General features: G+C 39.2%; 1 pseudogene; it reads left to right on the top strand.

The window, feature by feature from the left end:
- The first annotated feature begins 3,697 nt into the window (after nucleotides 1-3,697).
- Nucleotides 3,698-3,978, top strand: LOC111880867 (signal peptidase complex subunit 1-like; annotated as a pseudogene).
- The last annotated feature ends 2,671 nt before the right edge of the window (nucleotides 3,979-6,649 follow it).

The following is a 6,649-nucleotide window of genomic DNA, read 5'->3' as shown; positions in this document are numbered from 1 at the left end:
GAAGTTTGCAACTTCAGATCTGAACTCTCCAAGGTCTTTAGTGCATTAAAGTATCAAGCTTTTGAGGCTTGAATCCGTCCTCCATAGCAAAACTATTCCTTGTAGCTTAGTGTTGGCTTTTGGGAATTATTCATACGTAAAGGTTGCAACTTTACGTGGAAAGCATACTCTAGGAGGTTGGATCTACCTTTGGGAGAAGCTGTTTGGCTTGGAAATTGTGTGTATAGAGTTGTACCTTAGGGGACTCAACAAGTTATTCTTTGGACTCGGCGATTCGGGTCTTGGTTCCCCCAATATTCCTATTTTAGTGTGAGGTGGCTGGGTCTAGAGGACTCAGCCAGTTCGGTTCATTATGGAATTGAAGATCATCGTACTCGAAGAGTTCAAGGATGAACTCGGCGAGTCCAAGGCAATCTCCCAACCCATGAAGACGGAGTCAACGAGTTATTCATAGAACTCGGCGAGTCATAGACTGGACACATTCTTATGATGAAGATGGACTCGACGAGGTCAAGGATGAACATGGCGAGTCGGTTGAAGATGGTCCCGATGTTATGGTTGAAGGTGAACTTGTCGAGTCTTGCTAGACTCGACGAGTAGAGTCGGGGGGTTGTATCATTTTGAAAGAATAGGGACTCGACGAGTCAGTGGACCAACTCGGTGAGTCAAGTCAATTGGTTGTTGACTTTGACCAAAGTTGACTTTGACCAAGTTTGACATAGTTTTACTTTTAAGGGTATTGTAGTCTAAGTGTTATTTTGGCTATTGATAGTTCGGGGAGCCAAAGGATCAACAGCTCAGGAGCTGCCGGTTAGCAGCCAGAAGTGTTCAGCTAGTCTTCAGTGGTGTGAGGTGAGACTCCTCACTGGTTGTATGGGTCTACAGCCACAATGCCAACCCATTTAGTTTATGTATAGTAGGAAGACCTAGGAGTTAGCCCTAGGCATTATGTATGAAAGACCAGGAGGCGGCTCCTGGCACACTACATGATATTATGTATAGTAGGAAGACTCGGGGGTTAGCCCTTGGCATTATGTATGAAAGACCAGGAGGCGGCTCCTGACATACTGCATGATATTATGTATAGTAGGAAGACCCGGGGGTTATCCCTAGGCATTATGTATGAAAGACCCGGAGGTAGATCCTGACACACTGTATGCTATTATGAGTAAAAGACCAGGAGGTGGCTCCTGGCACACTGTATGCTATTAGCCAAGTAGAGTAGTATGTATGCTAGTTGTCTTTGTGATGCTTGCATGGAAGACTTGGGGGTATCCCTTGGCACTTGTCTATAAGACCCAGGGAGTGGCCCCAGGCTTGACAAGAAAGACCACGTGCGGCTTGTGGCATAACAACAAGACTATGTTAGGCACATAACACCTTACTCGATTATGGATATGTTTGATATGTATGGCTCACAATATGTATGGCATGTATGGCCCAATTGATATGTATGGTATGTGGTACTTGGGGAACTCACTAAGCTTCATGCTTACGTTTTACAGTTTTGGTTTCACGTACCTTCAATTTTCAAGAAAAGGAGCTTGAGATGATTGCAACGCACTCCCCATGTCATTCTGCATTATGTGATCTTTGGGATTAGACTATGATATTCGTTTTAATTGAAATATTTTCAATGTATGGAACAAAGTTATTAACGGTTTCCTTATATTAAAAATGAAAATTTTGGCCTTAAATTTTGGGGATGTTACAAGTTGTTATCAGAGCCTTGGTTTGGGGGATTCAGGCACACTCTTGGGTGTGTCTGGACTCTAACTGAGGACTTGGTATGAAAATTTTCAAAAAAAGAAAGGGGTGTGATGCGTGCAATCGGCCGAGCTCAAGTAAGTGGTTCCCATAATACCAATACATGGTCGTTATATGATATGATATGATTATTTGATTCACATGCTAGATTAGAGTTAAGGATCTAGGAGAGATGCCTTTGTATGCTTATATAAGGTTATAGATCTGCATACTAGAACTGATAAGCCAGTAGTAGGATGGCCTGCTAGGGTTATGCCTGATTGTATGAGCCTATGAATTGCATGCTAGTATAGATTCCTGATAAGAGGATTGAGTGGCTTGTTTGGTTAGATATTTCCGTTTGTCTGAATGCTGCTTGCTTTGTGCTTTATGGGACTCCGAGTGATGGGAGTTAACTGCTAGATAAATACGTTAAGTCACATGTGACCAGGGTTGATGATAGTTTTGTTTTTATTACTTCTTTTCATAGTTTAGTTTTAGTTAAAACCATCTCATTTTAGTTAAGCTTCATGCATATTTTCTCTTTTGATTATTTTTTTTCCTTTACCGGGTGCTTTCTAGTGATTTGAGCTTATTTTGCAGGATTTACTGAAGACTATTCATTACTGGAGGTATGGAAGGAGTACGAGACAATTGGAGGGTTGTGGACTGCTTGTGAACTTGAGGTGGTGCAATTGGGCTCGGTGTCAATATAAGCAAGAAGCGTGTTGGACATAATCTTTGGACAAGGACTCGAGCTACGGAAGATTGAAGAAGCGTTGGATCATCGTTGGAGGCTTTGGATTAACACAATTAGGCCCCCAAGAGTTGTGCATGTGGGTTGGAGCATAAATTAGAAGATTGGGCAGGATTGTATTTTTAATGGGCCAAGGCATGCAATCAGCGAGACCCACACGGTCCGCGTGGATCCATACGCGGTCCGTGTGAATGGTGCTGAAGTGAACCCGTGTTTTGCCTTGTTAACTCTATTTTTGGAAGGTTGGTGGGTAGCTTTTGGGAAATTTTTGAATCTGAAAATGAATCCTTTTTTGCTGGAGATTTGAAGCATTTTTTCAACATTATCTCTTGAGGAAAACTACTCTTCTGCTCTCAAGAACACTTGCGAAGAATTTGAAGATTGGTGTTATTTCTTTATATCTTGCACTTAGAACAATGTTTGGTATTTCTAAACTTTCTTGTATTTCTTTTATTTTGGCCATGCTTGGCTAGATTTTCATGTGGTTGATTAGGGTTTAATCCCATTGATGATTGGTTACTTTGAAGACTAAATGCTATCTTGTGTTTGATGTTTATGGAAATGTTTTCTAGTTGAACATCTTGTTATGTTTGTTTATCTTTGATCATGAGCTTGTATGAATAAATATTTAAGCTGTGTTTGATATTGTCTGACTGAGTCGGCTCAGACCATTTTGGCTGACTCGCTCAGCTATTTGTGTTTGATAAACACTTTATGTGTGGCTGATTCAGAAATCTATAGCTGATTGAGAAAGAAGTTGGAAATCAGCTGATTGAGAAGAGGAGAAAAGTTTCCATCGGTGCCCTTTCTTTCCCCTTTCAGCGATTCCTCTTCTCCAGCAAGCAACATCGACCTATTTCTTCCTCTTCCAATTGCCGGTCGAAGTTCCTTCCTCATCTATTAGGTATGCTTCTGCTGTTCTTTTCTTCTCCAGCCGATCAAAGCTCCTTGCCCTAAATGCTCACCGTGTTCGATTTCACCTTATGATTGTCCTTTTGCTTACTCCTTTGTAGCTGATTGACTCTGATTTCAATTACATGTACAAAACTGATAAAAATGAATTTATTGTTGAAGGTAGCAGAGAAATTGCTTACTCATTTCCCTAAATCCATCTATTTACTGTTGAAGGTAGCCGATTGACTCCGATTACACCTTATATATTTTTTAATTCTGATAATACCCTCGGGTAAATAGATGGATTGGCAAGGACAGAAGGTAGTAGAGCAATTGATGCAGATATTGCTGGTGGTATTTGCAGTTGCAACATTTATAACAGGTTATGTTGTGGGTTCATTTCAACTGATGTTGATAGTATATGCTGGGGGGTGATTTTGACAACTTTGATTACAATTCCTAATTGCCCCTTTTTTAACAAACATCCTCTCAAGTGGTTGGATCCAAGTGAAGCTAAAAAACATCCAAAACCACAGGTGGCTATGACTTCGGTTTCAAAGAAGAAACCCAACAAGAAATAGGCTATGGCTATTATATCATAATTGGGTCATATTGAAATGAGAATTGTGTTTTTTCAGAATTTATTCTGTTTTTAATGTGTATCTTGATAAATGATATAAGGCAACAAGATTGAAGAAAAATATTTTAAATGAATAGAGCAAATGAATTTGATTATCTTTAGTGCATTTTTATAATTTTTCAACAACTTCATCCATTGTTCTATACAGTAGAAGGGTAAAATGGTCATTTTTCATCAGTCAGAACATTGAGCCAGATGTACAATCAAACAGCCTGGTTTCTTACTCATTCAGGATTTCTTACCTAGACATACATTTCCTAGTCAGCTCTTTCTCAGTCAGGAACTATCAAACGGGACCTTATTTTTGTTGATCAATTTCTTGGTTAAGTAATGGACTTTGAAGTTGGTAAGAAACAAATGTTTTCTATGTTTGTTTTCATTTCATTTAAACCATAGGAATGTTTCCTCCATAATGATAATGTAAGCATTTGATTATCTTATGGACTTGGTAACTCTTAGAACTCAAAGCTAATTGATTTTCACAAGATTATATGCTTCATTGATTTTGTGACTTTAATTAAGGGAATGTGTTAGAGCTCCTCTAACCATTTTAATATCTAAGAAGAGTTGAGGTAATTTGTGCATATGAATTTCTATAGCCAAGTTAAACCAATTCAGAAGTGTTGTTCCTTTTAGTCTAATGATAAGTCAACTATATCATCCATGTGGTGTATCCCAATCTTTTACTTGTTTACTTGTCATATTTACATTCTAGCTAGTTTTAATTTTGTCAAACAATAAAAAAGAATTAAACCCTCCCCCCCCCCCCCCCCCCTTTTACTTTTATTTTTGTTTTACAAGTACTTGAACAAGTGATTTACATAGAGACTTAAATTGAACCAATCTTCGTGGATACGATCCATTTACCACTATACACTATTTTAGTGTGTAATATTTAGGGTTATTAATTTTGTTGGCCTCGACAACCACCAAATTTTGGCGCCGTTGCCAAGGATTGGTTTATTTTTAATCAAGTTGTTTCTCTATGCCAAGATCTTAGCGTACAGGTGACTTGATTTACAATCCGGAAATTGAAAAAGAAGCAAGGCGTTTGGCGAAGGAAAAGAAAATAGAACGTGGTAAAACTTTTAATCCTCACGGGGATCCGGAGGTTGAACCCGCTTCATCAAGCGATACAGAACCCGATATTAGCCCCGACCCTTGCCAAGAAATTCTCGAAACACCTCCTCTACAACAAAACCCACCCATTATTGAACCAATTACAATGGCGGATGGAGGAGAAGTTTCCGAAAGAACTTTGAGGCAAATGATGGAAACCGATGTTACACAAATCCAACCGGTATCAATTATCCATTTTTGGAAGGAGGTTCGGAATTGAAGTCAAGTTTAGTCCATCGCCTGCCAACTTTTCATGGATTGGAGAATGAAGACCCTCATCTGCCACAACGTCGTGGTCCAAACTTCATCACATCGTTACTGATTTGACATGGCCATGTCGTTTTACTCACACTAACTGTGTTGTAGTTCCTTGCAAACGTTACATCTTCCATCTTAAGAATTCCACCTACATATGCAAACGTTACATCTTCCATCTTAAGAATTCCACCTACATAGATAAATCACATCTTAAAAACGGGTGTTACAGTTCTCCCCCACTTATTTGGATTTCATCCCAGAAATCCTCCTTGGCTATAATATAGAAAACGATCCTTAATAACCAGTTTTTACAACACTGACTTTCTTCCAACACCTTAACACTGACCTTCTTCCAATCACATTTTGAATTCACCCAAACCGGGAATTCATCAGTCTAAAACCTCAAAAAATCATTCCTTAGCACTGACAACTACCCTCCATATATACATGTCAAAGAACCTTATTCGATGAGGAACGCTTCCATCTTACCATGAAACGAGTATCTAAACATACCGACTATTTCAACAAGTCCTTAGTCTGTAAATCATGCCCAAAAAGGACTCTCGAAGCTTACTTGACTTCCTAACAAGTTATCACCTTTCCATTGTTCTCACAACCATAATCTTGAGCGAACCATAACCTCTTTTCGATCCAGACCCTCACCCATGAAAACAAGGACACAAAACTGAAAACCTTGGAACACAATTGTTGGAATTTACCATCACAAGTTTCAAATACATTGGGTCAAGACACGTCGTGACACCCTCCACCCATACTTCCTCTCATAATTGCTACGTTCTACCCATAGTTGCCTACCTGATTCTACCTACAGCACAAGTTGTAACCTCTGTAATTTCCAACTATAACCCATTATGAGAACATACTATCCACCTTAGATCCACTGTATCTCCCATTTTACTACTTTACTCGAAGACCGAAGTACTTTATCCTTGATGTAACGCCCGCAGATCCGGGTTAGTTAATTTAGAGATAATAGGGGTCGAAAACGACTTTTCGACAAAAGATTATTTATAATAAACAATCTTAACGAAGTTGTAGAATATGTATTAAGGGTTTCATACATATAAAGAACGCCGAAATCCGAGTTATAACGAAGAAGTTATGACCCGTCGAAGTTTCGCAACGAAATCGACACGACACTAGGAAGCATGAATAGTGAATTTACAATGGAGCGATATTCAGCCATAGCGATCTAAACGAAAGTCGTAGTATTC

Source organism: Lactuca sativa, chromosome 6 (genome assembly GCF_002870075.4).
Source record: "Lactuca sativa cultivar Salinas chromosome 6, Lsat_Salinas_v11, whole genome shotgun sequence".
NCBI classification, from domain to species: domain Eukaryota; kingdom Viridiplantae; phylum Streptophyta; class Magnoliopsida; order Asterales; family Asteraceae; genus Lactuca; species Lactuca sativa.
Note: the sequence above shows the minus strand (reverse complement) of the source record. Positions and strands in the feature narration are given on the sequence as shown.